General features: G+C 45.3%; 1 long non-coding RNA gene across 1 annotated transcript in view; it reads left to right on the top strand.

Moving 5' to 3' along the window:
* LOC117949948 overlaps positions 1–6,585 on the top strand; it is a 17,594-nt gene that overhangs the window by 2,341 nt on the left and 8,668 nt on the right. Inside the window, exon 2 of the long non-coding RNA XR_004657775.1 lies at positions 4,113–4,125. This is a non-coding gene — a long non-coding RNA (uncharacterized LOC117949948). The remainder of the gene's footprint in view (positions 1–4,112; positions 4,126–6,585) is intronic.

Genomic DNA, 6,585 nt, shown 5'->3' with positions numbered 1-6,585 from the left:
TAGTCCTGGGTCTCCCCCCGAGGCCTCCTCCCAGCTGAACGTCCCTCCACCTAGTCCTGGGTCTTCCCTAGGGCCATCTCCCAGCTGGACGTCCCTCCACCTAGTCCTAGATCTTCCCCGAGGCCTCCTCCCAGCTGGACGTCCCTCCACCTAGTCCTGGGTCTTCTCCGAGACCACCTCCCTAGGGACCCCCCCAGGAAGCATCCTTACCAGATCCCCAAACCACCTCAACTGGCTCTTTTCGACGTGAAGGAGCAGCGGCTCTACTCCGAGTTCCTCTCGGAGGACTGACCTTCTCACCCGATCTCTAAGGGGGACGCCGTTGAACTGTGTGTGCATGATTTCTGAGACATTGTGCCAACAAACAGAGAGATGGAGCAGAAAACAGACCCTGGATGCAGGGCGGAGGGGGTAACAACAACAAGACTTGACGTTAGTCTCCTATAGGGGAAAGGAAACGTGGACTCCAGAGGGAAATGACTGAGTCTGTCACTTCTCCAGCACTCAGCGACAGCCAGAAGGTCTCACTCCACCCCCCCACCACATCTATCAGTCTACTCCGTTCTGTTAATAGCTCCAACGATAAACTGTGGCCAGAGAGTTTATTTATGAAACAGCCGGGCACAGAGAGCCTCGGCTCTGACCTCGCTCTCAACTCCACTCTGCACAACGACTCCAACTTCTGCTCCTTCTCCTTGTTTTGACAAAGCGCTAAATTGACAGATTGAGCAGAACTGTTGCCTGACAACACTGTCTCACTGAAAATAATCAACCGGTTCTTCTCTTCCTCAAAACCTCACACGCATCATTTAATCCAAGTGCACTCATGAAGCAAAGAGTATTTTGGAAGAATACAAGGTTGTGGCATAAAATCTCAAATACTTTAAGGTCCAGGTATTACAGCTGATTCTGGGCAAAGAAGAAGAAGACTCCTGTTCCTGAAATTTGGATTTTGAATAAGTGTGGTCCACCATGTGTCCTTCTTCTAACTTGTTAGGGCCGGGAAGCGACCGTTAGCTGCATTAGCTGCATTATTATATGCATTGGCAGCATGAGCAGCATTAGCTGCATTAGCTGCATTAGCAGCTTTGGCAGCGTTAGCAGCATTAGCTGCATTATTATATGCATCAGCAGCGTTAGTAGCATTAGCAGCATTAGCTGCATTAGCTGCATTAGGAGCATTAGCAGCATTAGCTGCATTATTATATGCATCAGCAGCGTTAGTAGCATGAGCAGCATTAGCTGCATTAGCTGCATTAGCAGCATTAGCAGCATTAGCTGCATTATTATATGCATTAGCAGCGTTAGCAGCATTAGCTGAATTAGCAGCGTTAGAAGCACTTGCAGCACCTGTGAGTTCATCATGAGAATGTGAAAGGCGGAGCAGTACGTCCTGTATGTCCCTCACTGGCTAACGTATTTCAAAATGGTGCATGAACATGGAGCGTCTCCTCCTCTCCCTTTTCTGTTATTTTAAATTGTCTCAGACAAAGCTGCTCAGTTAGTAATTCTATGAAAGAATTTTTTTGACCCTTTTGACGCTTTTTGAAGCACTTTTCCAGCGCTCTGAAGGCTGTTTTGACACTGACGCTTGGTGCCATATCACAATTCGAAATGCAAATACACAGAAACGGCTGTTCTAAGGACAACTTGTTCAAATATACAGACATTTTGTCATTTTTTGAGTGTAGTTCTCCGTCAGGGTTCCCTGGAGGCGTTTGGACTAACCTGTACAGCACAGGTAGACTCGGACTGACCCAGGGAGGTTGTATACATGGACTCTTGGTCGCTGTGTGACACATGGTGGTCATGCATGCTGCAAGAAGTGAAATACTCACAGAGCTTTGTCCAGGAGCTGCTCTTTCTCCTCGAGTTCCTTTTTCAGACTCTCCACTTCAACCTTCAGCTCGATGTTCTGGTGAAGAGATTTATTAGACAAAACAATCAAAATTAGGATTTCGATAGAGATAGGAAGAGCAAAGAGCAAATCAGAAATGTTTTTCTCCATTCAGTAAAAATGGGCCTACTTAACAAAGTTGGTTCACTGCTAGCTTAGCTACAAGTTAGCATCAAACACAACAACAGCTGTCAGTTGAATGGTGTTTTGAGCTAACGTTAGCATCAATCAACCATAGATAGCTACAACGTTTCTGAAATAATTCCCATCTTCTGTTATTGTTTGTAATGAGACAAAATTGTTGTTTTATGGATTCCACTAATTTCAGTATGAAACATTATGTCGTAAACCGTTTAAATCTGAACATGCGCAACTCAATTCGGGGAGTGACAGCCACCACCGGGAAGCTAACGTTAGTTTAGCTAACAGCTAATTCGGCTAATCGCTACCTGAGTAGCTGGTTCATGCTTCTGGTCCCACTGGCTACAAACACACATTACACATGAATGATAATGCTTGAATCAGTGTTCTCTTTTCTCATGTTATGCAACACCAAAACCAACATATCTCCAGTGTTATCTGGATATGTCATGATGTGAAGTGTGTTATCTTTATTTTGGGGGATGGCAGTAGCTCAGTCTGTAGGGAGCTGGGTTGGGAACCGGAGGGAACTGCCAAATTGCTCTTGAGCAAGGCACTGAACCCCCTCATGGTGCCTGTGCAGCAGCTGCAGCCCCCCCCCCCCCCCCACACTCTCACATCTCTCCATTTGTGCAAGCATAGGAACTGAGCATGTGTGTGTGTGTGTATTTTAGGCCAGTGTGTAGTGTGTTCTAACAAACCCAAGGAGTGTAAATTGCAATTTCCTCATTGGGGATCAATAAACATACTCAATAAATAAATGTGAAAAGTGAAAAAGAACTTCGGGAAAAGTGAGAACACCTTAAAAAAAAGTGACAGAAAATGTCAGAGAATGCTTCAAAAACGTGGTCAAAACAAGAAAATATCCCAAAATAAACTGACAAAGAACTTTGAAATGTGACAAAAGTGTCTGGAGGTTTTAACTTAAAATTATTGACCTGGAAAAAATAAATGTTGCATGGGGAAGACAACACAAAGGGTTAAGTACAGTAGGGACCAGGGCTGTAGTCAAGACCCCCTTAGTCGAGTCCAAGACCAGGACTAGTCGAGTCCAAGACAAGACCGAGTCCAAAAAGGTTAGAGTCCGAGTCAAGTCGAGTCCAAGAACCAGGACTAGTCGAGTTTACACTAAATAAAGAGAATAAATGATAAAAATCACATCATTCATCCCATTTCTTTCATATGAAGTTGTGCTTGGTGCTGCAGAGAGACACAACACGAGCTTCCTGAGTGTTGACATGTGTTTCAGGGAGCTCTGCACGACTATAAATAGCAGGAAGGGATGTGAGCACCTGCTGGATCCATCTCGACAGAAGCACCCCATCCCCCGCAATGTAATGTTAAAGCCCCCCCCACCCCCCTACCCCTAGTCCTTCACCCCCTTCACCCAGCAACACCTCCACTTTTAACTTTTTGGCTCTCAACTCAGCAACAAATTCGAGACAAACTCAGCATGAGGACAACATGAGGACAACATGGGGACAACATGGGGACAACATGAAGACAACATGAGGACAACATGGGCACAACATGGGGGCAACTTGAAGACAACATGCGGGCAACATGAAGGCAACTTCAGGACAACATGAAGAAGACATGAGGACAACATGAGGACAACATGAGGACAACATGGGGACAACATGGGGGCAATATGAAGACAACATGGGGGCAACATGAGGACAACATGGGGACAACATGAGGACAAAATGAAGACAACATGAGGACAACATGAGGGCAACATGAGGACAACATGAGGGCAATGTGAAGACAACATGAGGACAACATGAGGACAACATGAGGACATCACGAGGACAACATGGGGGCAACATGAGGACAACATGAAGACAACATGAGGACAATATGAGGACAACATGAGGACAACATGAGGGCAACATGAAGACAACATGAGGACAACATGAGGACAACATGAGGACAAAATGAAGACAACATGAGGACAACATGAGGACAACATGAGGACAACACGAGGACAACATGCGGACAACATGAGGACAACATGAAGACAACATGAGGACAATACGAGGACAACATGAGGACAACATGAGGGCAACATGAGTGTGGGTCATTGGGTCTGTAGAGTGACTGAAAACCAGTCAGACAGTTACTGCCAGGGGCAGAAAACACAACCTCTTACCCCCTTACTCTACAGCTCGACTCTACTGCCTGACTATACTACCTATTTAATCATTATTACTGTTAATACTCACATTACAAGTCCTTCATTTTGTAAATACTGTATCATAACAATTACTTTAACTACCGTACTTATTCACACTCCTTATATTTCTTTCTTTCTGTCCCCAGAGTCAGAACTAACCCGGGGAATGGGGGGGAGGAAGCAAATTACACCTAATGTTTGAGTTAGAAAAGCAGAAATTAGGAATTATTGAGACTAAAATTAAAGGAATGGATGTTGATGATAATCACAGACTGGAATATGTCAACTTTTACACAGAGACACTAAATCTTGCGGCCATCTTGTCTTTCCTGTCCTCCCTGTTTGTGCCACTTGTGCTTTGCTTACGTGGTTTGTTATTGTCTTTTTATACATTTATGTTGTACTTGTGTTGGGTTAAACCTATATGTACTATTAAAATCCATTTACCTTTTTAGGTGTGACATTGTACGACCTGTCCAGTCCAGGGACAGCAGATGTAACATGGCACATTTTCATTTTTATAATAAATCTGGAAAATGTACTTCAGGTGTTAAAATTAAAGTACTCTAGCAGAAAAATCTCCCATTTCAACGACAAAGTGTTTCATCGGCTATTTGTTCCAACTGAACTGTAAAACCTTGATGTGTAGCTAGTAACTAAAGTAACTAGTAACTAGAGTAACTAGTAACTAAAGTAACTAGATTAATGTAGTGGAGTAAAAAAAACTATATTTCTCTCGGACATTTAGCAGAGTAGAAGTAGAAAGTGGCTTGAGAAGAAAATGTAAAAGTAGCTCCAATGTGCGGGTAACTACACACATGCATCCGGCGCATGCAGGGCTGTAGTACTCGAGTCCGGTCTTGGACTTGAGTCCGGACTCAAGAGCGTTTTTCTTTGGTCTAAGACTTGTCTCGGACTCGCTAGTATTTGGTCTCAGACTTGTCTTGGACTCACTAGTATTTGGTCTCAGACTTGTCTTGGACTCACTAGTATTTGGTCTCGGACTTGTCTTGGACTCGCTAGTATTTGGTCTTGGACTTGTCTTGGACTCGCTAGTATTTGGTCTCTGACTCTTCTCGGTCCCGGCCACTGCTCTTGCCAAATATGGCTTCTGGTCTTGACTGAGTCCAGGTGCATAAGACCTTTTTTTCTGTCCTGGACTCGGTCTTGACTCAGACTTAAACCTTTTTGGACTCTGTCTTGACTTGGACTCAAAACCTTTTTGGACTTGGTCTTGACTTGGACTCGACTAGTCCTGGTCTAAACTTGTCTTGCACTCAACTTGACTCGGTCTCGAACCTCTTTGGACTCGGCCTTGTCTTTGACTCTACTAGTCCTGGTCTTGGACTCGACTAAGGTGGTCTTGACTACAGCCCTGGGTGCATGCACACACACACACACACACACATGGACGTTAACCATCATCAGGTCTTTCCCAGATTAAAGTTCCCACTCACCCTCTTGTGCACGTCATCGCCGCTCTCCTCGAACTTCTGCTGGATCTTCTCCTCCAGGAAGTAGATCCGGAGCTTCAGGCTGAAGTTCTCCTTCTTCAGGTCGTTCAGGTGCTGCGAGATAGTGCGGCAACCGCGGAAACCAGAGTTAGTCATGGTGACAGTCAGCTCCTCAGTAGGGGGCATCGTTGCCCCCCATGTAGGAGTGCATAGCATGTGAAAAGACAGGGCTGGAGGCTGAAGAACTGATCCAGAACTCTGCTGATCTGCTCTCTCCTGCTGTCACACATCAACCCGCCAGGAGCAGAACCGAGTCTGGGACCAGAACATAACATAGATGTGAGCCCCTCTCAGTCTGGATCTGTCAGGAGGGTCGGGGATAGCACACAGGCACGCAGGAGGGGATTATGGGAGGCATGGGGGGGTGGATGTTTCCTTTTTTACCACAACAAAGTCATGCCAAGAATGTGAACCAGGAGAGTGTGTGTGTGTGTGTGAGGGTGTGTATTTGTCTGTGTGTGTGTACATGAACGTGTGTGAGTGTATGTATGTGTGTGTTTTTGTGTGTACATGTGTGAATGTGTGTGTGTGTGTGTTTGTGTGTTTGTGCATGTGTGTGTGCGTGTATGAGTGTGTGAATGTGTGTGTGTGTGTGAGTGCGTACATGTTTGTGTTTTTGTGCGTGCATCTCTGTGTATGTGTGTGTTTGTGTGAGCGTGTGTGTGTGTGTGTATGTCTGCATGTATGTGTATATGTGTGTGTGCGTGTGTGAGTGCGTGGGTTTGTGTGTCTGAGTGTGTGTGATTGTGTCCTTTTGTGTGTGTGCTTGTGTGTGTTTGTGTGTGCCAGTGCATGTATGTGCGTGTGAGAGTGTGTGTGATTGTGTGTTTGTGTGCCTGTGTGTGTGTGTGGTGTGT

Source organism: Etheostoma cragini, chromosome 9 (assembly GCF_013103735.1).
Source record: "Etheostoma cragini isolate CJK2018 chromosome 9, CSU_Ecrag_1.0, whole genome shotgun sequence".
In the NCBI taxonomy this organism is placed as follows: domain Eukaryota; kingdom Metazoa; phylum Chordata; class Actinopteri; order Perciformes; family Percidae; genus Etheostoma; species Etheostoma cragini.
The sequence above is the reverse complement of the archived record's forward strand: the minus strand, read 5'-3'. Positions and strand labels throughout refer to the sequence as shown.